We start from the raw sequence: 26952 nt of genomic DNA, 5'->3' as shown, positions 1-26952 counted from the left end.
CCATGCGATAATAAACACATCTCACAATGTTTAACTAGGTTTCAGATAGGCTCAGACTACATAATAGACGCATTTTTCCTGAAATAAAAATGACATATTATGTATCTAGCCTATCTGAAACCTAGTCATTTCTGCATGGTGATAGTACAACTGAGTCGCGCGGGCGACTCACTCTATTTATATAGGCACCCGCACCTTGCAAATTAAAGGTGGAGAGAAAAATTGACTTTATTTAACTGTCACTGTGACCCTTATGATGCCGAACACGGAGAAAGTCGAAACGCCATATCTCACAATGTTTAACTAGGTTTCAGATAGGCTAGATACATAATATGTCATTTTTATTTCAGGAAAAATGCGTCTATTATAGTCTCAGATGTTCAGACTCGTATTGAAAAAGTGCCCAGCCCAAAAAGGTTTGTGATCTCTGATTTGTCTAAAATTGATAACTGTCAGAATTCCGTAAGATTACTAATTACAGTGTATGTAAGTATGTTATTATGTAATTAAAGCGCCACAGTTAAACACATATTATTTGGTTTTCCACAGTAGACAAATAATATCCGTGGCTGTTCATTAAGCGTTTCGCAAGAAGCCATAGTACACTCTGTCCTATATCTAACTGAATTAAGGTGAAAATTGGCGGCTTGCGACATAAAGTTGCACCTGACGTTACTTTTGTTTTTTTTTGTATTTCTGCATACCTACATATTTTATGCTCATGACTGTGATCCCCGAAGTTGAGGTCAGAGGTGTCAGGTGAGTCGCAAGCGAGTCACCCGCTTTTCACTGTACTCACGTGATAGGTCGCGCGTCGTATCGCAGCTTTATAATATTATATATAATACGATGCACTTGGGTACACATCTAGAATATAGATGTGCAGATTTCCACACGATGTTTTCCTTCACCGTACCTCCTTATTTATATACAATTCATTGGTGCATAGCAGGATTCAAGCCCACGGTCTCAAGAATGAGAGCCTTAACCGCTACGTTTCCGCGATTCCTAAGATTATGCTGTGGTCAATATACACCTACAGAACTAGTACATAGTACATGTATAATAAAATACATAGTTTATCGATACCCAAAAGCCAGCATGGTAACCACGAAGTATCAAAATATATGTCAAACATTTAGTGTGCAATAAATAGGAAACTTTATGTACACAGTAGGGTCTAACATATTACATACTGAACATTATGGTCCAAGGAAAACTATATCATAACTTGACCGCAGTTTATGTGATTGTAACATAAAAAGAAAGTAGATATAGGTATTTATTTACTGGGATTCTGAAAGTTAGGTTGGTATAATAACTATGAAATATTTGAATTTAATTCCAATGTTATTCTTTATGTGAGCAAAAAGGTTTTGATAACGGGGACATCCTAAAGAAATCTTCATAATATATTGTTCGAGATTCTACACTACTTAGGAAAATGTGCAAAATATTATCCTAATTTAATATTATAAATGCGAAAGTAACTGTGTATGTCTGTTTGTCTGTTACTCTTTAACGCCAAAACTACTAACCGGATTTGAATGAAATTTGGTATACATATGGACTAGACCCTGGGAAAGAAAACTTTTAAAGGCGATGCAAAGCTCGCGGGAACCGCTAGTAAAACATATTATTCTAGTTTTACGAATATCACGATATAATGTGTGGCTAATGGTCATGGTCAGTAACAATGAATTTATAGAATATCAGGCTTCATGAAATCAAATGTTGTCAAGGTATTCGACATAAAATTTACATTTTTTTTCTATAGTAATAATATTACCCCATTATTCATAAAAAAGTTAGTGGACGCTTTAGCTATTGACCTGTTCTGTCACTCTCTGACCATAGAACAACATGTTCTTTGAAAGAGAGGGTCAAAACAGTTCAATAGGTAAAATAAAGCGTCCACTAACTTTTTTATATGAATAAGGTGGTTAGTCTACTACCATTTCACAAAGGGTAGGAAATAGCGAAAGAAGCTCTTTAACTAACTCAAGGAATCATAAAATGTCAGTTTAGATAACTCAAGTAATCATAAAATCCCACCCTATATACCTACCATCATCAAGATCGATCCTATTCCATTATCATAGTGCTACAAATAACTCAAAGAAAAAAATACTAAAATGCTAAAAACCATCCACCGTTCGGTCTTTGTCAGCTAAATTTTTCAACGTGTGAATATGAAGAATATACACTGACAGCACCAAAAATAGGAAACCTAACCTAACATATTTTAAAATGGCAGTAATTTTATAAATATGTAAGACTTACTAGGTATATTATTTTTTTTAAGTTTCTAAGATAGGTTTTTAAATTTGTAGGTAGGTATATATGCCTAAAGAATAGTTATATACAGTATTACTTAAGTCAATATTTGCTAAACTATAAAATAAAAGTAACTAGGTACCTAGATGATAATGGCTCGAAAATATTCTACTTTTAATAGCCTTTTTAAATCTTGGATTAGTTTCGGCTTGTATTATTAACTACCAATAATGAATTATGTGGTATAGCTTACAAGGAAAAAGGAATTTATAAGTGCCTATTCTTGCAGTCTAGTATACAGGGTGTTGCAAAAAGGGTATACTAAGCCGAAAGGGGGTGACTCAGGGGATCATTCTGAACAACTTTTGCGAGTTTTGGTAATTCGCGAAAAAAATATACGTTCTCCATAGTAAAAAGTCACGTGACGAACAAAGTTTCTGTATTTTAAAAACACCCCGTATTTTAAAGTGTGAAAGTGGGATATATTGTAAACAAAAGATATTCGTATACGATTTTTCCCTTTCTGTGTACTTATATTCTTTTATACTTGGTCAGTGTATGTGGTCAGGCACGTCCGATTTTTATGGAGTTCCGGTCGGCCCGAACCTGGTATAAATAATAATATACATTATTATATTTCCCCCTTTGGCCTTAGTGGTGTTCCACTGTGTCGATAAACTATTGACCATCAAGTTATGATGTTATGATTTTTGTAAATAGGAATTTTATTCTGAGGTAAAAATAGTTTGTATGTAAATGTATTTAGGTAAAGATAAATACTACTTTAATATACTTACAGATAAACAAAAAAATTGCGTAAAATCTTAAAGCATTTATTGATAAAATATTCTAAGTATACACTCATTACAGTATAATACCTTTATTATATCTTCATAATAGAATAACATTTCGTTCTTTAATAAAAACTTACATCTACCTCCTAATAAGTACATAATCCGGATGCAATATAATCCGCAAAATCCCCATTTCGGCAGACCGCTGACAAAATGGCTTCCGACGATAGAACTTTAGATCTTATCGAATGCTCTGGTTTCCAGGCAAACGCACGGTCATTTAATATTACCCTAAAGGCTGTGTTTGTTTTGCAGAGCCTGGAAGGCTATTTAAGGAAGAAAGGAGCAAACACAAAAAACGAGTTCTCTAGAGGAGACGGCATGCAGACTTACCTAGCAGAGACCTAGGCCAAGACTGGCGGAGGATGGATAAGGAAAACTGAGAACATACAGCTATACACTTTTTAAGATAACTAGTCAAAGTCAAAAACTGCCTGTCTATTTCACAAACTTTGTCAATGTTTAAAAGTGTACCTATGCCTATGTAGCTGCCCATATAAGAATTTACTCTTGGTAATTAACACACATGGATTTCCCAGAATTTATCGAGTCCACATTTTTATCGACAACACTTCCACCCCATCTCTACCCCAACTTCTGCCCTAGGGTGGACATTTTCTACGGAAATATTACAATTTTCACACGTCCACCAAATAGTGATATGTGTGCGGACCAAGTTTGTTTATACAGTCACGTGAATGTGTATTTTTCAGTAGCAAATGCCGTCATAATGGTTGGCTTTACATAATGGCGTAATAACAATAATTTTGCGCTACCGAAACTTGTTTTTATGACTGTATTATTTGGTGTTGGCGTTTTTTCTCGAAATGTTTGTGAGGAAACTCTGACGTAATAAAACTTAATTATCTTATTTTGTTTGTTTAAAAATCAACAAAAAAGGTCTAAAAATGGCATGGTGATCAAAAACGACACTAAATTAATTGGCTACAGAAAAACACAGGTGCTATAAGTTTGCTGCAGCTATTCGCCAATGACGCAGTGAATAATAGGCAAGGCGAAAGATTTTGAAATCCTCTTCCGTAATGCAGATAACCATGTATTGTTTACAACAAAACCTTTATTTCGGTAATAAACTTAAGATTTTGGAAATTTAAAGCCATTTTTATAATCATTTTTAAATACTGCGCGAAAACAGCTCGCCGTGTCATGGCGTCGTGTGTGACGTCACACTTACGTACGTCAAATTTGTTTACAACAGCAAAGTAAACAAACACTGCGTATTTTTTGTGTTAAAAATGAATTCTAAAGTTTATAAGTGGTGTGCAGTGCCTCAGTGCAAAATACATCAATAACGACACCCAACAAGGTGTTTGTACATGTCCCATACAAGAAAATAATAAGAGATAAATTGTTAAAGCTTGCACGGCGAAACAAACTTCTACGAAACAAACTTCTTCGACGAAATAAACTTCTACGAGTTTAAAACGAGTTTGATTGCTACTTAATCATATTTATATCTAGTGTTAAAGATAACGTAGCTAGTCACGTAGCCCGCAGAGCCGACGACCGCTGGAGTACAAAGGTTCTGGAGTGGAGACCCCGTGTCGGCAAACGGCGTGTCGGTCGCCCCCCAACCCGTTGGTCTGATGATCTGCGGAAGGTAGCGGGAAGCCGCTGGATGCAGATGGCGGGTGACCGTTTGGGGTGGCGATCGTTAGGAGAGGCCTATGTCCAACAGTGGACTACAGAAGGCTGAGAGAGAGAGAGAGAGAGAGAGAGAGAGAGAGAGAGAGAGAGAGAGAGAGAGTTAAAGATAAATACTAATAAAATAAACTTACAGAGAGGTTTTCACGTTTCTAAATTCGGAAGAGCAAAATTCTTTATTTGTTGCAAGGAACTCGCCCAACATCAATAAATCGATCCTGGGCAAATTTGCACTGTTTGCCTTAACAAAACCTGGTTCCATTGTTAAAGATAGATTCGTGTTATAAAGTCGATAAATCACAAAAACAAATATATATCAATCGTAACGCGCAATCAGTATGTAAGGTAATCAAAACACAGTGAAGCGTACATAAGTATGACGTCATGCGCTGTGATTGGCGTTTCAGTCAAAATGGCCGATTGCAGTATTTTACTCTTTTATTTTATTGAAAATCTTATTAATCTCAATTTTTTAAATAAAACTAAATCAGTTTTTTAAATCCTTTGAATGTGTATTTTCCTCTAAAGTCATTAAATCTTTGATAATGTAATACTGTCGACACGCCTATTACTCCGTGAAAATTATTGACCAATCACAGGCGTGCACCAATCAACGTAATCCAATCATTAATCAGAGTGATTAACACTGAAAACTGCCTTTTGTCCAACTGAAAGGATTTTCAGCTTTGATCATCGTTTTTTATTGCAAATGGACTGTTATTAACTATTATTTACGAACGCCCGGTCTCTCTACAGACTTTTGAAAAGCTATTAAAAACCCGACTAGCGAAACTAATTTTATATGTATGAATTTTGGCAATAAAAATATTTACTAGGTACCTAGTTAATGAATAGGTTCAATCGTTTTTTTTATTGTTTGTTGTCATTAAAGTCGGTACCCCAATGAATGGGGATCGTGACCATCATCAGTCAATGACAGCATTGTGGTTGGGCCGGGACAGTGTCCTCCAAGTGCTCCTGTCTGCAGCAGTGTGTAGAGCTTCGTGCAGGCGGAGTTGCAGATATGATTGGGTTTGGTCACACCATCTTTCAGGAGCACGACCCCTTCGTCTTTTCCCTTCCACTTTACCCATCAAAATGTGTTTTTCAAGGGATTCTGGGCCACTACGTGCGATATGCCCAAGAAATTTCAGCATGCGGGATCGGCAGATATCAGACAGGCGCACAGAGATTTTGAGCTCATTCAGGATTGATTCATTCCGTCTGAAGGCTGTCCATGGTATGCGCAACATCTTGCGCCAGATCCACATCTCAAATGCATCGATTCTTGTTTTTAGATTGGCCTTGATTGTCCATGTTTCGGAGCCGTACAAGAAAATAGGGAAGACAAGTGCGTGGACGAGTCTCACTTTGGTACGCTTGGTGATATTTGTATTCTTCCATATTTTCTCAAGTTTGGTCATGGCGCTTTTAGCAATCTGGATTCGTCTTTTGATTTCTCTATCGCAATTTCCATCGTTAGTGATGAGAGATCCGAGATAATTGTTTGTTGTAGTATTTATAATAATTTAGAATTCGTTTTTTTATTACATATTATACTGAATGTTTGTCTTATTTTAATGTATAAGTAAAGTGCAATAATTAAACTTATTATTCTTAATAAATGTCAGACAATAAATTTCAATTGAGCACTCCTCTCTTATTCAACCATAAAGACTACCTAAATACAAAAAATCATCTGCCCTCATGGCCTCAGAAGTAAAACGTCGCAATCACAAAACCTCACTTTTTTCATCCCCCACACGACCCCATATAACTGGCATCCCCGAGGCGTTGTTATCAAGGGCCCTGCACGAAATAACCAGTCGTATGAAGATTTATACCGACCCTTTATCTTATCTATGCTTTCTTTGTGGATGCGGGATTGGGAGAGAGGGACGCGCGCTTTTGGGAAATTGATGATTTTAATGTTATACCGTTTTGTTTTGGGTGCCTTTTGTTTGTGACTAAAAAATATTGAAATGGGTTTTAAATATGGGTATTGTAGTCATCTTCATAATCTTAATTTTGGTAGAAACTGTAACTAGTACTTGTAAATAAAAATAATCGTGTCATGAAACTATGAATTATTTTGTAATGAGGTAGGTTATATGACCTGCGTGAAGTTAGCAGCCTAAAGTTAGCAGCCTTTGAATACCCGACCAAATTAAGATGGTCACTTCAGTCATTGCATACTTTATCTATTAAAACACGTAAAAAGCCCCAAAAACATTGGAATAATAATGCTAGGTATTTATATAAACACTAAAATATGTTCTAAAATAAATAAATTCTAAAAAATACGACGTTTACTTACTGACGCTCTTGTTGGTTAATGGATATTTTGTATGGGGGCACCAAGATGCTATAGACCTGCCCGCATCTCACCTGGTTTATTATGTGTGTTGTGTCATTAGAAAACACTGACAGAAGTTTCATCAACATTGAAACGGGATAGCAGGTGTCCAGGAGCCACTTTCTGACGGATTTTGGGTGAAAAATTGACAATATTTCACGAATATTCAAGTTTGCAGGTGGAGCCTAAACAGGTACAGCTGCAAATGATAGTTCATATGAAAGGTATTATTAATACCTAGAAACGGTTTTCAGCAATTTCAGATTAAATGACTTTTGGTGAATATTCAAGATGAAAACCAAAAAATAAAACTTAGCAGCCCAAGATTAACATTTTGTATGGGGGCACCAAGATGCTATAGACCTGCCCGCATCTCACCTGGTTTATTATGTGTGGTGTGTCATTAGAAAACACTGACAGAAGTTTCATCAACATTGAAACGGTATAGCAGGTGTCCAGGAGCCACTTTCTGACGGATTTTGGGTGAAAAATTGACAATATTTCACGAATATTCAAGTTTGCAGGTGGAGCCTAAACAGGTACAGCTGCAAATGATAGTTCATATGAAAGGTATTATTAATACCTAGAAATGGTTTTCAGCAATTTCAGATTAAATGACTTTTGGTGAATATTCAAGGTGAAAACCAAAAAATAAAACTTAGCAGCCCAAGATTAACATTTTGTATGGGGGCACCAAGATGCTATAGACCTGCCCGCATCTCACCTGGTTTATTATGTGTGTTGTGTCATTAGAAAACACTGACAGAAGTTTCATCAACATTGAAACGGGATAGCAGGTGTCCAGGAGCCACTTTCTGACAGATTTTGGGAGAAAAATTGACAATATTTCACGAATATTCAAGTTTGCAGGTGGAACCTGAAGAGATTCAGCTGCAACTGATAGTTCATATGAAAGGTATTATTAATACCTAGAAATGGTTTTCAGCAATTTCAGATTAAATGACTTTTGGTGAATATTCAAGGTGAAAACCAAAAAATAAAACTTAGCAGCCCAAGATTAACATTTTGTATGGGGGCACCAAGATGCTATAGACCTGCCCGCATCTCACCTGGTTTATTATGTGTTTTGTGTCATTAGAAAACACTGACAGAAGTTTCATCAACATTGAAACGGGATAGCAGGTGTCCAGGAGCCACTTTCTGACGGATTTTGGGTGAAAAATTGACAATATTTCACGAATATTCAAGTTTGCAGGTGGAGCCTAAACAGGTACAGCTGCAACTGATAGTTCATATGAAAGGTATTATTAATACCTAGAAATGGTTTTCAGCAATTTCAGATTAAATGACTTTTGGTGAATATTCATGGTGAAAACCAAAAAATAAAACTTAGCAGACCAAGATTAACATTTTGTATGGGGGCACCAAGATGCTATAGACCTGCCCGCATCTCACCTGGTTTATTATGTGTGTTGTGTCATTAGAAAACACTGACAGACGTTTCATCAACATTGAAACGGGATAGCAGGTGTCCAGGAGCCACTTTCTGACGGATTTTGGGTGAAAAATTGACAATATTTCACGAATATTCAAGTTTGCAGGTGGAGCCTAAACAGGTACAGCTGCAAATGATAGTTCATATGAAAGGTATTATTAATACCTAGAAATGGTTTTCAGCAATTTCAGATTAAATGACTTTTGGTGAATATTCAAGGTGAAAACCAAAAAATAAAACTTAGCAGCCCAAGATTAACATTTTGTATGGGGGCACCAAGATGCTATAGACCTGCCCGCATCTCACCTGGTTTATTATGTGTGTTGTGTCATTAGAAAACACTGACAGAAGTTTCATCAATATTGAAACGGGATAGCAGGTGTCCAGGAGCCACTTTCTGACGGATTTTGGGTGAAAAATTGACAATATTTCACGAATATTCAAGTTTGCAGGTGGAGCCTAAACAGGTACAGCTGCAACTGATAGTTCATATGAAAGGTATTATTAATACCTAGAAATGGTTTTCAGCAATTTCAGTTTAAATGACTTTTGGTGAATATTCAAGGTGAAAACCAAAAAATAAAACTTAGCAGACCAAGATTAACATTTTGTATGGGGGCACCAAGATGCTATAGACCTGCCCGCATCTCACCTGGTTTATTATGTGTGTTGTGTCATTAGAAAACACTGACAGACGTTTCATCAACATTGAAACGGGATAGCAGGTGTCCAGGAGCCACTTTCTGACGGATTTTGGGTGAAAAATTGACAATATTTCACGAATATTCAAGTTTGCAGGTGGAGCCTAAACAGGTACAGCTGCAAATGATAGTTCATATGAAAGGTATTATTAATACCTAGAAATGGTTTTCAGCAATTTCAGATTAAATGACTTTTGGTGAATATTCAAGGTGAAAACCAAAAAATAAAACTTAGCAGCCCAAGATTAACATTTTGTATGGGGGCACCAAGATGCTATAGACCTGCCCGCATCTCACCTGGTTTATTATGTGTGTTGTGTCATTAGAAAACACTGACAGAAGTTTCATCAACATTGAAACGGGATAGCAGGTGTCCAGGAGCCACTTTCTGACGGATTTTGGGTGAAAAATTGACAATATTTCACGAATATTCAAGTTTGCAGGTGGAGCCTAAACAGGTACAGCTGCAAATGATAGTTCATATGAAAGGTATTATTAATACCTAGAAATGGTTTTCAGCAATTTCAGATTAAATGACTTTTGGTGAATATTCAAGGTGAAAACCAAAAAATAAAACTTAGCAGCCCAAGATTAACATTTTGTATGGGGGCACCAAGATGCTATAGACCTGCCCGCATCTCACCTGGTTTATTATGTGTGTTGTGTCATTAGAAAACACTGACAGAAGTTTCATCAACATTGAAACGGGATAGCAGGTGTCCAGGAGCCACTTTCTGACGGATTTTGGGTGAAAAATTGACAATATTTCACGAATATTCAAGTTTGCAGGTGGAGCCTAAACAGGTACAGCTGCAAATGATAGTTCATATGAAAGGTATTATTAATACCTAGAAACGGTTTTCAGCAATTTCAGATTAAATGACTTTTGGTGAATATTCAAGATGAAAACCAAAAAATAAAACTTAGCAGCCCAAGATTAACATTTTGTATGGGGGCACCAAGATGCTATAGACCTGCCCGCATCTCACCTGGTTTATTATGTGTGTTGTGTCATTAGAAAACACTGACAGAAGTTACATCAACATTGAAACGGTATAGCAGGTGTCCAGGAGCCACTTTCTGACGGATTTTGGGTGAAAAATTGACAATATTTCACGAATATTCAAGTTTGCAGGTGGAGCCTAAACAGGTACAGCTGCAAATGATAGTTCATATGAAAGGTATTATTAATACCTAGAAACGGTTTTCAGCAATTTCAGATTAAATGACTTTTGGTGAATATTCAAGGTGAAAACCAAAAAATAAAACTTAGCAGCCCAAGATTAACATTTTGTATGGGGGCACCAAGATGCTATAGACCTGCCCGCATCTCACCTGGTTTATTATGTGTGGTGTGTCATAAGAAAATACTGAAAGAAGTTTCATCAACATTGAAACGGTATAGCAGGTGTCCAGGAGCCACTTTCTGACAGATTTTGGGTGAAAAATTGACAATATTTCACGAATATTCAAGGTGAAAATCACCAAATCGTGAAGAGTCACCAAAAGTCATTTAATCTGAAATTGCTGAAAACCGTTTCTAGGTATTAATAATACTTTTCATATGAACTATCATTTGCAGCTGTACCTGTTTAGGCTCCACCTGCAAACTTGAATATTCGTGAAATATTGTCAATTTTTCACCCAAAATCTGTCAGAAAGTGGCTCCTGGACACCTGCTATCCCGTTTCAATGTTGATGAAACTTCTGTCAGTGTTTTCTAATGACACAACACACATAATAAACCAGGTGAGATGCGGGCAGGTCTATAGCATCTTGGTGCCCCCATACAAAATGTTAATCTTGGGCTGCTAAGTTTTATTTTTTGGTTTTCACCTTGAATATTCACCAAAAGTCATTTAATCTGAAATTGCTGAAAACCATTTCTAGGTATTAATAATACCTTTCATATAAACTATCAGTTGCAGCTGAATCTCTTCAGGTTCCACCTGCAAACTTGAATATTCGTGAAATATTGTAAATTTTTCTCCCAAAATCTGTCAGAAAGTGGCTCCTGGACACCTGCTATCCCGTTTCAATGTTGATGAAACTTCTGTCAGTGTTTTCTAATGACACAACACACATAATAAACCAGGTGAGATGCGGGCAGGTCTATAGCATCTTGGTGCCCCCATACAAAATGTTAATCTTGGACTGCTAAGTTTTATTTTTTGGTTTTCACCTTGAATATTCACCAAAAGTCATTTAATCTGAAATTGCTGAAAACCATTTCTAGGTATTAATAATACCTTTCATATGAACTATCATTTGCAGCTGTACCTGTTTAGGCTCCACCTGCAAACTTGAATATTCGTGAAATATTGTCAATTTTTCACCCAAAATCCGTCAGAAAGTGGCTCCTGGACACCTGCTATCCCGTTTCAATGTTGATGAAACTTCTGTCAGTGTTTTCTAATGACACAACACACATAATAAACCAGGTGAGATGCGGGCAGGTCTATAGCATCTTGGTGCCCCCATACAAAATGTTAATCTTGGGCTGCTAAGTTTTATTTTTTGGTTTTCACCTTGAATATTCACCAAAAGTCATTTAATCTGAAATTGCTGAAAACCATTTCTAGGTATTAATAATACCTTTCATATGAACTATCAGTTGCAGCTGAATCTCTTCAGGTTCCACCTGCAAACTTGAATATTCGTGAAATATTGTCAATTTTTCTCCCAAAATCTGTCAGAAAGTGGCTCCTGGACACCTGCTATCCCGTTTCAATGTTGATGAAACTTCTGTCAGTGTTTTCTAATGACACAACACACATAATAAACCAGGTGAGATGCGGGCAGGTCTATAGCATCTTGGTGCCCCCATACAAAATGTTAATCTTGGGCTGCTAAGTTTTATTTTTTGGTTTTCACCTTGAATATTCACCAAAAGTCATTTAATCTGAAATTGCTGAAAACCATTTCTAGGTATTAATAATACCTTTCATATGAACTATCATTTGCAGCTGTACCTGTTTAGGCTCCACCTGCAAACTTGAATATTCGTGAAATATTGTCAATTTTTCACCCAAAATCCGTCAGAAAGTGGCTCCTGGACACCTGCTATCCCGTTTCAATGTTGATGAAACTTCTGTCAGTGTTTTCTAATGACACAACACACATAATAAACCAGGTGAGATGCGGGCAGGTCTATAGCATCTTGGTGCCCCCATACAAAATGTTAATCTTGGGCTGCTAAGTTTTATTTTTTGGTTTTCACCTTGAATATTCACCAAAAGTCATTTAATCTGAAATTGCTGAAAACCATTTCTAGGTATTAATAATACCTTTCATATGAACTATCAGTTGCAGCTGAATCTCTTCAGGTTCCACCTGCAAACTTGAATATTCGTGAAATATTGTCAATTTTTCTCCCAAAATCTGTCAGAAAGTGGCTCCTGGACACCTGCTATCCCGTTTCAATGTTGATGAAACTTCTGTCAGTGTTTTCTAATGACACAAAACACATAATAAACCAGGTGAGATGCGGGCAGGTCTATAGCATCTTGGTGCCCCCATACAAAATGTTAATCTTGGGCTGCTAAGTTTTATTTTTTGGTTTTCACCTTGAATATTCACCAAAAGTCATTCAATCTGAAATTGCTGAAAACCATTTCTAGGTATTAATAATACCTTTCATATGAACTATCATTTGCAGCTGTACCTGTTTAGGCTCCACCTGCAAACTTGAATATTCGTGAAATATTGTCAATTTTTCACCCAAAATCCGTCAGAAAGTGGCTCCTGGACACCTGCTATACCGTTTCAATGTTGATGAAACTTCTGTCAGTGTTTTCTAATGACACACCACACATAATAAACCAGGTGAGATGCGGGCAGGTCTATAGCATCTTGGTGCCCCCATACAAAATGTTAATCTTGGGCTGCTAAGTTTTATTTTTTGGTTTTCATCTTGAATATTCACCAAAAGTCATTTAATCTGAAATTGCTGAAAACCGTTTCTAGGTATTAATAATACCTTTCATATGAACTATCATTTGCAGCTGTACCTGTTTAGGCTCCACCTGCAAACTTGAATATTCGTGAAATATTGTCAATTTTTCACCCAAAATCCGTCAGAAAGTGGCTCCTGGACACCTGCTATCCCGTTTCAATGTTGATGAAACTTCTGTCAGTGTTTTCTAATGACACAACACACATAATAAACCAGGTGAGATGCGGGCAGGTCTATAGCATCTTGGTGCCCCCATACAAAATATCCATTAACCAACAAGAGCGTCAGTAAGTAAACGTCGTATTTTTTAGAATTTATTTATTTTAGAACATATTTTAGTGTTTATATAAATACCTAGCATTATTATTCCAATGTTTTTGGGGCTTTTTACGTGTTTTAATAGATAAAGTATGCAATGACTGAAGTGACCATCTTAATTTGGTCGGGTATTTAAAGGCTGCTAACTTTAGGCTGCTAACTTCACACACCTGGTTATATGCTTCGAAAAAATACTAATAAAACTTATCGCACTCTAACTTTAACACCAAGGGCTAAATAAAAGAGATATTACAAAGCATTAAGTTCACTTCGGACAATAAAGAGTTTAATATTAATAATATTATACCACGTGCTCTTACGGTGCAGGAGAACAGCATGAGGAAACTTGCACGTCTAGATTTTAGATGTGACCTGAAAACATTTCTTTTAGTTTTTTATTTATTCCAAAACCCTTCTCCACTGGTCGAGATTAATACAAAACTACCCACAAAAATCTACATACTACCCGTTAGCTACGGAAAAACACTTCTCGGCCCGGCCATAAAACCACCCGTGTTTGTTTAGGCTCCATACGATGACAAACATAGTGACAGACAACACTCGGATATTTGGTCACGCCGCCCGAATACGAAACTACGGTGGACCAACAGACATGAATAGCAAATCCTTCCGGTATTATTTTGTACAGTAAAACTATAAAGTCCTGAAAACGGAAGTGGATCCTAACTAATTGTTAAAGGCCGTATTTATTTATTTATTTATTTAACTCTTTATTGTACAAATATTACAAATAAAAGTACAAAGGGTGGACTTAACTTAATCTATCTTTTATATTTATATAAGGACAAATCCGTTAAAAATCCATGGTCAATCGGTACTTCATTTTTAAAATGTATGTAAAAGTAAGTAACTAACTGACAATGATAAAAAGTCTTAGCAAAATCGCACTCTTTAATGTCAGGACTTTATAGTTCAGCTCTAGGGACTTTCGGAAATCAAAGTGAATAGAATCGATCGATTGAGCTGAAATTTAACTTTTGTTGGCTATTAAAGGTATGCGTCTTCCTATCGTACGTATCGGACCGAACGGATTTCATAAAAGGAGAAACAGCGTCGGCAATGACAATGAAGTGGTTGTCCTTTGTGACCGTATACGATGCCGAAAGTTGGACGCTTACCTTAAATTGGAGTACCTAATCAAAAATAATATGGCACATTTGTCATCTTTTCCTTAGCGTGTCGGTAAGGCTATTGTAACTGGCCAGATAAGTTTTAAGTGGCTGACTGATCTGAGGGGGTCACTCTCTATCTCGTAATATTTATCAAAATCCCAATTTTCGGATAAGTAGAAGACTAATAATTTAAAATAGGTTTGCGTAGTGGCTGCTAACTTATACAAATCGGGTCAGATCTGGCCTTTCTCTTTTCAAATATATTTAAATATTTTTGCTTGTTCAAAAAAAAAAATACTTATATTGCCAAATATAATACCTAAACAAAAAGCCATACAAACAAATAATTTAAATTTGCATTATTTTTACAGAAACATATTCTACGAATTTCTTTCCAAAGACAATACTCTTTTGTGACACCCTGTATAATGTACAAATACTAAAGCTCCGTAGAATTCAAACTTGAGGAACTTAACAATAAAATGGCACTGAAACTTTCAGTATTCAATTAGAAGGGACTCGAAAGTTATCAAAAATTTACATTAAAATGGCGAAACAAAACAAAATGTTTGTAAACTTTTGTCTTTTGACAGTTGTGTCACGGGAATAATCCTAAGTTTATTTCATAGTTAAGTTTTCTACAAGTTTTAATAGTATTGTGTCACGTTATCGCGTTGATATAGTTATGAAACTAATACCTACGCATCTCACAAGTATTTTACGTTATGCCAGTTATTTTTATGTTTAGATTTAACCTCTGTTCTAATTTCAAATGCGTCAGTGTTATAGTAATTTTTATTGAGACACCTTGCTGTAATTTTTATTATCGCCTACATTTTGCTTTTCGTTGCGTTTTTATTATTTTTATTTAAGTAAATATGATAAGGCTTAGTTATAAGTATTATTTTATTTATTATTATTTTTACTTTAGAATTTGTTTATGAGTAAACTTTGAATTTTCAGAGTTGTTCAATGTATCGGTCAAAATGACCAGCTTTTGGGAAATTCGACGATAAAATCCCATCCAGAACAACACCTTCAAGAACTGGAGGGTCACTCTATACTGACGAAAAACGAACGAACGAGAGCTGTCGTGCAATCGGCACGTTAAATACAACGAGAAAGAGTTGTGACTGCTGCTGCGCTCCATAACAGTTTTTCTTTATATAGAATGACCCCCCTGAACTCATCAAAATAATAAACCCCATTTCACACACTTTCACATATCTTCAGAGGAATAATTTATCACATCCACAGATACACATGAAAGAAAACATGTTAACCCTTTCCATCGCCTTGAATTTGCGGTGCAATTATGATAAAAAAAAAGTTGAGGAAAAACCGTGCAACCGGTCCAATCGACCCCTTTGGGTGTCAAGGGTTGGGTTAGGGTTGTCACTAGCGGTAACTTGTATTCCATTAATTAATGTATTTTTTTGGTAACGAGTCTGCCTGAATTATTGTGATCTACGTAAGAATTGTAATAAATGCAGGGTAAAAATAAACCTAGCATACAAAATATATAACAATGTAAAAATATAACAGATTTTGTACGGTAATTTAAGACGCTAGAAAAATGAATTAATGCACATTGTTTCTACCTATGGTTTTTATATTATGTTGTTAGGTTCAAGAGATGATCATGAGAGTAGCTTATCCCGAAATTGGTTACCCTGAAAACCTTGTGCTACTCCCATGGTACCCGCTAAACTGTAGTAAAAGTAAAGTGTCGTACCGGTAAAGTAAAGTACCTTTGTATATTAAAATGTTTCTTTTTTTCTGTTTCAAGTAGAAGTAGGGATTTATTTCATTTCCAAATAAAGTTAAATCTAATAAATACATAACAAAACTTTTAAAAGTAACAGAGAAAATAAAACTAACTAAGCTATTATAATTACAATTTTAATTAAAAAATAAAACTTTTACTTTGAGTTACTTATATTGAAAATTTATGACAACCCTAGTGACGCCATTAAAAAAAACGGTCAAGTACGAGTCGACTTCAAACGACAAGAGTGACCTACGTGATGTTTCACTCTATGGAAATGATCGAGCATTTCATAGCTCGTATTTAAACGAGATAAGGACGACTTTTGCATACATTTTCGTATATTAAAATAGGAATTGATAGAAAGCTTTGACATCATTTTCACAAAATTGTATCCTTTCTTTGTGTATGGAATTTTTGATGTTTGATGTTCGATTGTATTTTATTTACGTACGGCAATTGGGAAATGCAAATAGCGTATATAATAGTATTATTTATTTTTTACTTACTGTTCCCGCAAGCAAGCAAGACGACCGAATGGCGTAGTGGTTAGTGACCCTGACTACTGAGCCGATGGTCCCGGGTTCGATTCCCGGCCGGGGCAGATATTTGTTTAAACACAGATATTTGTTCTCGGGTCTTGGATGTGCCCGTAAAATGGCAATAGGCCCGCCCCCTATTACATTGGGACTAACATACACTCTGGCGAAAAGTGGGTGCAGCAATGCACCTCTGCCTACCCCGCAAGGGAGTACATTAGTACAAGGCGTGAGTGCGTGTTTTTTTTTTTTTTTTTTTTGTTCCCGCAAGCTTCGCTTCGCCCTAAAAAAGTTTTCCCGTGGGAATTCCGGGATAAATAGCCTATGTTATTTGTCAGGGTCTAGACCGTATACTGTACTTATACAAAATTTCATTCAAATCCGTTCAGTAGTTTTGGCGTGAAAGAGTAACAGACAGACAGACAGACACAGTTACTTTCGCATTTATTATATTAAGGATTTGGCAAATGCATGTTAGTTACTGAATACAAAATGGTCACACTCTAGTGTTACAACGTTTGAATTGATTTTTGAGCTATTTATGGGTTAAAACTCCAATTAATTAATGTTTGATCCATATCCTTAACCATATTGAGGGTTAACTACTTTTTATTCCTCATCATCATCAGTCAAATAATTGTGTTGGGGTCCACCAAACCGCACTAGGCCAGCGTGGTGGACTAGGCCTAAACCCTTCCTTCATTGGAAGGAGACCCGTGCCCCAGCAGTGGGGACATAATGGGTCGTGATGATGATACTCATTTGCAACCAGTAAATAAAACGTTTTCGATTTACCCTTTCGTACCTTGATTCCTTTTAAAAAACCAAGAAATCTGTACGCCCATTAGATTCAGACGTTTAAAATACGTTTCCGATTCCACACAAAATGTGTTCACATTAACAAGTTAAATCTTCACCTATTTACCTAGAGGGTTACTCTACTTTAGCAAAAAAAAACTTTTGGAGGACCGAATGGCGTAGTGGTTAGTGATCCTGACTGCTTAGCCGAAGGTCCGTGGTACGATCTCCGGCTGGGGCAGATACTTGTTTAACCGACACATATATTTGTACTTGGTTCTTGGTCGTTAATTAATACGAGTACGTACCTATAATTATAATAATGATCTAGCTATGTATGTATCTGTGTAGATATATCAGCTGTCCGATACCCATATTACAGGCTCTGCCAAGCTTAGGGTCGGATGGCCGTGTGTGAGACGTCCCCACATAATAGTAATATAATAAAGTAACGAATGAGATCGTCCATGCTATCGGTACGTTTAATGCAACGTGATAGAATCCAGGTTAGCGCAGCAGTTTAAAGTAAAAGTCAAAGTAAATAAAATTGTGAAACAGGCCCTAAACTTGGTTTTTCGTAGTCTAAAGTGACCCCTCTGCACCAGGCGGCCTATCTAACTGACAAACTGAAGGTACTCAAATACATGCGAATACATAACTCCACTTGAAAAAGATTGTCGCTATACGAAGTTTCGTTGATTGTCTCTACGCTTGTGTAAAAATCGGCTCAGCCGTTTACGCTACGCTAACACGGAACGATACACACACCCAGATACACAGACGCTTTAAATTTCGTCGGGGGTTAAATAGAGTTGGAGTTTAGAAATTTGGTTTCGTGTTTGATGAATTTGTAAAGCTAGGTACTTATCTATGGAGGTAGGTATAATATGGTGTTGCAAAGGTGGTATTATAGTATGGCAAAAGTTAATTTTGAAGTAAGTACTAGTCCTGAAAATCTTTTGTAATGACTGTTTTGTGCGAAAATAGATACAAAAATGTTAACCTTTTGTAACAAAAATAAACATGACTTTCATTCCGAAACAAACACCTTTGTCTTTTAAAAGTGTTATACGAATTAAAAATTGATTAAATTTAACCAGATAGCGTTACCAAATAAAGGTGCTATTAGACTCATAATGGTCTGTGCTCATAATCATCACGACCCATCACGTCCCCACTGCTGAGGCGCGGGTCTCCTTCCAATGAAGGCAGTGTTTAGACCTAGTCCACCACGCTGGCCTAGTGCGAATTGATGGACCCCAACACAAGACAAGAAACAACAGCTAACAGACAAGACTCTCAAAATAAAAAGGCCTCCCCCTCTTTATTCTAAACCTCTCACATAACACCTAACACATAAAATAAACCAAACAATACATAAACACAAACAGTAGGAAATCACAAATCAAAGTACAAAATGCACCTACGTCACAGTAACCAGATAAGACCGGTTTGACCCGGTGTGACGTCACACTGGATAGCCGGAGATTGCGCGTTTTGATTGGCTGCAGCATTGCGGTTCGTCTCCCTGATTGGTTGTTCGAGTTAGGAAGCCTGCAAGGTCGGTATATGTTCGGAGTTTGAAATTGAATGTTGAGAATTTCGTTTTCAGAATTCGCTGAGTCATCGGTGTTTTCTTGGGTTGAAATTTTGCGAGTTAGAGTCCGGCAATGCTAAGTGTGCATTGTGTAAGTATAGTTAGAACCTGATTATATCCCTAAATAGTGTCACAAAACTCTCAAATTATATAGAATAATAGTTGCCTAGTAAACTTTTTTTTTGCGTAAAGGAGAAACTTATCTCTACATAATGCTTTAGTTGTAACAATCTTACCTAACACACACACACACACACACACACACACGCACTCACGCCTTGTACTAATGTACTCCCTTGCGGGGTAGGCAGAGGTGCATTGCTGCACCCACTTTTCGCCAGAGTGTTATGTTAGTCCCAATGTAATAGGGGGCGGGCCTATTGCCATTTTACGGGCACATCCAAGACCCGAGAACAAATATCTGTGTTTAAACAAATATGTGCCCCAGCCGGGAATCGAACCCGGGAACATCGGCTCAGTAGTCAGGGTAACTAACCACTACGCCATTCGGCCGTCATTCAGCAATCTTACCTTTGTCGGAGTTTTAGATGCATATTCATTTAAAACATAGTAGGTATACACATACAAATAGCTCCAAATCCCCAAATTCAGTTCATATTAGCGACTCAAATGAGCCTGAATTTCTTGACCACAATAGCTGTGCGCGACACATTCTCTCATAGGGTTGCCAAAAACCTGATATAGTCCTACAACGACAACTATACAACGGGTGAAAGATATATTATCGTTATTACTATTACAATACTCTTTATTTTCACAAGAATAAATAAATTCAGAAAGGTATGCCTACTTAAAAATAAAAATAAGTTCGAAATCGTCATTACATACACAATTTATAAACAATCAAAAAGATTTACTTAAATGTGAGGTCGCTGTATCGAAGGGTTGCGTCACAGATATTTTGATACGAACTGAATGGAGTGTCAGTGCAGAAGAAACATCTCGACAAATTAATAACACCCCACTTCTATGACTGAGCTTTTATTTTGAGTTAGTTTGGTTAGAATATTTCTGACTTGATTTATTGGTACAATGGTTTTATTTAGGTTGAACTTAAAACGGTTTGACTATAAACAAAATGCGGACAGTTTTTTGCTTGGTTTTTGTATGTGACACACCATCTTCTTCATATTTTATTAATCTAAACAATCTATAGAAAATATTTATTTTATTGAGTGACAACCCTACCCTCTAATAGGCGATTAAACCGGTTTTCCAATAAATCGGAGGCAAAATTAGGTTAACTCCGTTACACTGTTCCATTGCGCTCTGTACAGATTTAATTCCGGACCTAGGCAATGCTGGATGGCCTAGGCTATGCTAGATAGCGGGCAACAGCTGGGCTATTGTGTTTGAGTTTAGCTGCTAAAGTGGGGTGCATTTGGTTTGGGTGCGTTGTTTGGTAGGTTGCTTTGTTTCTTCATTTAATTTCTTACTTTAAAGTCTGCTAGTGTGTTTATACCTGAACCTAACATGTAATTGCCTAAAAATATACCTACTTATTAATTTAAATGGTCTTATAGTCGTTTATTCAATCATAAGATTTGCTTTGTACCCTTTGGCCGTTGAAGAAACTAATACTTAGTCAATATTTGTGTTAAAACTTTTGTATAAGAATCAACCTGCGTGTTTTATAGGTCTAAACTCTCTTCCTAAGCCTGGACCGTTCTCCATCAGGCTTTTTTTAATTTTCAAGTAACCTTAGTGCCAATTTCTCCATAGTCGGTTATCTAACCAACAGGGATTGATTTATAAATTAAACGTCATCTCCATATGGTCCATCTCCAGACGGTCGAATGGTGTAGTGGTTAGTGACCCTGACTGCTATGCCGAAGGTCCTGGGTTCGATTCCCGGCTGGGGCAGATATTTGTTCAAAGACAGATATTTGTACTCAGGTCTTGGGTGTATTCATGACAGATGTGTCAAAAGTTAACCACTACTCCCTGGTTATAACCGAGAATGGACAAATTGGCACTACCGTTTTCCACTTAGCCTTGTAATAAATTAGGAATAGGTATATTTTTTTTTGCCTGAAGCCTTACCGTTAGCAAACTTCAGTTTTAGTCGCTGATTTTGTAATTATCACCATGTTGTTTACCTGAAACAAACGTAAGTAAACATCAACGTGGGTTCAGAGGGTTGGAGGGCGTCCCACGCTTCGTTGGAACACTAAAAATAAGTTGTTCAGAAATACACTACGAATGTGAATTTAGGTACTTTCAAAACGGTGTCATAAAATGAGTTGACATAATATTCAACGTATAACACCTTTATATTTCCGGCACAAGGTTACCTACAAGCCTACACGAGGCGTCGAGCTATAATAATGTTTTATCTAAAAGCACTTAGCTTCACATTATATGTTACCAACAAGACATGATATACTATACAGGGTGCAGTTATTTCAGTTAAACTGACGTTAGAATTCAAAATCTCCCCTGTATCGCCTGGTTGGTACCTGCAATAGGACCCTATGTGGAAGTGGATATGTCGTTTTTTAACTTTTAAGCTCTTTATATTTATTAGCACTAGTTATTATTCTGCGTATCATTAGGAAGGATGTTCTATAAATAAATAAACTTAAAAAAAAAAAAACGCTTTCGAACACAATATTCCTTTTTTAATTTCCCCGCCCTAGTAAAAACCTTCATTCAAAAACCTCCGCAATCAAAATGTATGAAAAACCTGTGAGTATATTTTCTTCGCCATTTCAGAATTATTCCCATAATCACAATTGCTCCGTACGTTGGTTACCAACAACTTTCCTTCATGAGGTCCACTGATAAAACTCCACCCTGTATACAGCAAGGCGGTGCTATTTACTGAGTGAGAAGTGAGTGCTATCAGCGGAGTTGTGCTGCAGTCGAAGACAGGTACAGTGGGACGCAAGAGTAGGTCACACCAAATAATAGAGAAGTTTTGTAAGATCAACAACACATTAAAAACATGATTTTGATTATTAATAAAAAGTTAACCCACTGTGTGATGGGGAATCTTTAAAAGGTCACTGCGTTTTTTCTTATATAAAAGAAAAAAAAAACGATGGCGGTAGAAAAAAACGCCGATAATGGACAACATTTCAAAAAACTAAAGCTGCTATAAATCGAAAACCATTTCGAGATTTAGCTCTAAAGGCCACAAAAAAAATGTTTTTGTATTTTTTGGATGTATCATTTTCGAGAAAATCATAAAATAGTAAAAAAGTGCTGATGACGTCATGCATCAGGTGCGATGCATTTTGATGATCAAAGCCCATAGATTTAAAAACAAAGTAACTGTCACTTTCATTTTTGATTGACGTTGACGTTTTATCGAGTCGTTGTTGTTTATTTGGGTCATTTTCATTAATTCTGTTCTGACACTTTCTGACTATTTTTTTAATTTATTATTAAGAGATGACCTCTATATAATATGTCCCAGAGCATGCCACCGCCTACACAGCTGAAAAAATGCTTCTGCTTATTTTTTTACATGAAAAGTACCTACTTTCCATCATCGGAAATATCAAGGTCATTTGAAAATGACCCATTCGTTGGTTGGCATGTAAACAAAGTTTAAATGTCACTTGTCAGTGTCATTTATGTTTTTTTCTAGACTCAGGCAATAGACAAAAATAAAAATTGAGCCTAATATGTGACGTCACTTCCGGTTTATAAATAGTTAACTTTAAAGTTAAAAATAACATGCAAATATTTATGTATATACAAAATAAAAAAATACGGGTCCACTAATTTTCTATAAAGTTTCCGAATAACTAGTAAAAATATAGGGTAAAGAAAATGAAATGTTGTCCATTATGAATCCTGCTATTTTGATCCTTACTAAAGAAATATGACATTAAAAAAATATATATATTTCAGTCAGATGGGTACAAACGCTTGAATTATAAAACAAATATTACACTACATAATAACAGAGTGGTGGTAGCTCAGTCGGGTAAGACCGCTTCTCACGCCAGAGATGCGGGTTCGAATCCCGGCGCTGACATGTACCAATGAGTTCTTTTAACTTAAGTACAATGTATACCATCTCTCTTACGGTGAAGGAAAACATCGTGAGGAAACCTGCATATCTAGATTTAGAATATCTAGCTATGTGAACCCACCAACCCGCAGTGGACCAGCGTGGTGGGAAATGGTCCAAGCTTAGGAAGGCAGTTTAGACCTTGGGGATATGCACAAAGGTTCCACTCGAGAGAGCCAGGTGCAGGTATTTACACCCCCACAGAGAATAGAATAGAATAGAACTACATAATTCACCCGAGTGTACCACAAACACAGTTTGCATATCAAATCCATGTACCTAGAGGTTGATAAAAACACATTTGAATTTCAAGACGCTCTTTCGATCCACGACACGAAAATTCTGTTAAGTCACTAGCATATCTTGCAAATTCTTTTGAAAATAATAAAAAAAACGGTTAAAAACACGCTTTATTGCTATAAAATGGTGTTAGGGTTGACTGCAAGAAATCGCTTTTAATTATTTGATCGCCTTTTAGTTAATAGAATAGAATAGAATTCAGAATACTTTATTTGCGTAAAACATGGTATTACATAGATGTCAATTATCGAAGTGCTCATGTTTAGCCAATTTATCTTAAGCTTACCTATTTTGAATGCATCTAGTTACCTATAGATATTTGTTCTTAAATTGTTACAAATAAAAACAATTGAAATGAGATACCGATTCAATTTATATTTTCCCTAGCCAGGAATCGGACCCGGGACCTTCGGCATAGCAGTCAGGGTCACTAACCACTACACTATTGGGTCGTCATAGCATACCATAGCCATCAATTCAGCTTTAAAAAAAAAACCATGTAGACCAGTCTTTCTAAGATGCCACACACAGATACACATAATTATGTCAAAATCAGATCACCACTTTTATAGATAGGAGGTGAAAAACTGCATAGTATAGTCAATAAGGAACAGTTTGCAAAGAGCTGCCAACTCAGCACTTTGTTAGAAAATAGAGAGCTATTCGGTACTTCCTTGCTGTGTGCTGGACACTGAATATTAAGGATGAGAACATGGCGGACATTTATTCATTTAGGTATTTTGTCTACAATTTTACTGAACACAAAATATAAACATAGGCTAAACAGCAGACTAAAATTACTCGCATGCAAAGTCGAGCTCATCACGACCCATTACGTCTACACTGCTGGGGCTCGGGTCTCCTTTCAATAATAAATAATAAATAATAAATAATGTATTTATTTCACAAAAAAGGTTACAGTAAACTTAAACTAACTTAACAGATATTAACAATTTTTGTGTATGTTTTAAAAGTAGGTTACATGGTGAGGTTTTATAAAGTTAGTTGCTTGCTGTTATCTGTTATCCTAGGTAGGTTGTTAGCCTGTATTAAGGAGTTAACAGCCCCAGTCCCCTGTCAGGGAGAAATGGTTTTGTTGTAAACATATGGACCGATATAAGGAAGAAATCTTTTAGTAAATTCGAAATAAGGGTGGGGAAGACTGCAGACCAGATCTTTGCGGCGCTTTGTTATTTCTTGGTACGTTGTGATTTTATGCTGATACATAATAGTGTTAAATATGAATAGTTGTCTCACATTCAATGAAGGAAGGGTTCAGGCCTAGTCCACCACGCTGGCCTAGTGCGGGTTGGTGGACCCCAACACAAGCGAGCTTGTGCTGAGAGAGCTGTCGGGTAAGTCACGACTGTCAAACGACTGCTGCGTAAGCAGCGACCGGGACCCACGGCTTAACGTGCCGTCCGAAGCACGGAAGCGTCCAGAAAAGCACCACTTGAAATCGGTCACCCATCCTATGGCTGACCGTGCCAGTTGTTGCTTAACCTCAGTGATCAGTTACGATCACTGAAGCCGACTACGGACGCTTCACCTACCTACCTACTGTATATGCATAATAAAAAGTTACTTCTTCTTTATTCTATTTTCGTAGCAGAAAGATACTACAAGACTGAAGACAGACAGATATTTATTTAATAAAAGGAAAAAGTAAGCGTTCCCTGCTTTGTTATTTATTTATAAACTACGTTTTGTAATACATTTTTTCATCATCATTATTGACTAAAGTACCTAAGTTTAACTGAGAGAAACAGTAAATATCATATTTTTTTGTAATTTGCATCTTTAAATGTTGAATAGACGAAGGCTAACTAAGCGATAACAATGTAATACACAAGAATAAAGTTATATGAGTATGGCAATAAGTTTTGTAAACATAAAGATCGTAGTTTTCATAATTACATAACTATTGTAGACACGACCCATCACGTCCCCACTGCTGGGGCACGGGTCTCCTTACGATGAAGGAAGGGTTTAGGCCTAGTCCACCACGCTGGCCCAGTGCGGGTTGGTGGACCCCAACACAAGCAAGCTTGTGCTGAGAGAGTTGTCGGGTAAGTGGGCAACCCGACTGTCAGATGTTTTCAAGCTTTCGGGCAGCTGACTAGACTGAACGACTGCTGCCGAAGCAGCAACCGGGACCCACGGCTTAACGTGCCGTCCGAACCACGGAAGCGTCCAGAAAAGAACCACTTGAAATTGGTCACCCATCCAATGGCTTACCGTGCCAGTTGTTGCTTAACCTCAGTGATCAGTTACGAATACTGAGGCCAGCTCGACTACGGACGCTTCGTAAACATTAATTACAGTATTCATATTTCTGATCAATACAACAATAAATTAACAATACAGGGTGTTGCAAAACCTACATGTGCAGCATTGTATATCAAAGCCCGAAACTGAAATCCGAATTTTAAAATTCGCGAAAAAAAATAATCAGTCTCCATAGTAAAAAGTCACTTGAGCAACAAAGTTTCTATGGGAAATGATTTTTTTCCGCAAATTTTGCAATTCTGATTTCATTTTATATATATTCTATTATAAACAGCTATCAGAAAATGATGTTTGCTCATATTTTATCCAATATGGTTTAAATTCCGTATCACACTATAAGTTCTGTAACAGCATTTTCACAATGTCCCCTCTTCACTCTAAGCTCAGTAAGAGCAAAATCTCAACGTGTTAAAATGCTACAAGTTTTCTCACCACGAGTTATTATTCTGAGGTACTATGAGACAACGACAAAGAATAATAAGTAGGCAGACAAGACACCGCCTCGGAATATAAAAATGTTGATGTTTATAAAATATTATAAAGTTTAGAAGACCGGATGGCGTAGTAGTTAGTTGCTTTTAATTTAGTACCGAGGGTCCCAGGTTCAATAAGAATTTAACAGAAATAATGAAAATATGGTTTTTCAGACGCGCATAAAAAGCCATTTAAACTAATATTCCTTTCTTTCTTTTATTTTCTATAAAACTTCTAGGATCAAATTTTAAAAACTTAATCATTTTAGTAGCTCAGTTCGATCAAAATAAATGAATACCTAGTCACACTACAGTTTACTCACCTCTACCCAAAGGTGAAATGAATCATTATTAGTTTAACACTATTAAATAAACTGCGTACTCCGTAATTTGGGCCTATCAAACAGAAATCAAATTGTTTAAATAGA

The 26952-nt window shown here is 36.6% G+C and overlaps 1 protein-coding gene and 1 long non-coding RNA gene across 2 annotated transcripts in view; both read right to left on the bottom strand.

The window, feature by feature from the left end:
- The window catches only part of LOC105393096 (hemicentin-2), a 417028-nt gene that overhangs the window by 159959 nt on the left and 230117 nt on the right, over positions 1 to 26952 (bottom strand). The gene's annotated exons all lie outside the window — the stretch shown is intronic.
- On the bottom strand, positions 4874 to 21212 carry LOC125491109. The gene is made up of 3 exons (XR_007268119.1): positions 21201 to 21212; positions 6475 to 6477; positions 4874 to 5367 (listed from the first exon to the last, which is right to left on the bottom strand). It is a non-coding gene; the product is annotated as an uncharacterized LOC125491109 (long non-coding RNA).

Source organism: Plutella xylostella, chromosome 31, assembly GCF_932276165.1.
Source record: "Plutella xylostella chromosome 31, ilPluXylo3.1, whole genome shotgun sequence".
Classification (NCBI taxonomy): Eukaryota; Metazoa; Arthropoda; class Insecta; order Lepidoptera; family Plutellidae; genus Plutella; species Plutella xylostella.
The sequence above is the reverse complement of the archived record's forward strand: the minus strand, read 5'-3'. Positions and strand labels throughout refer to the sequence as shown.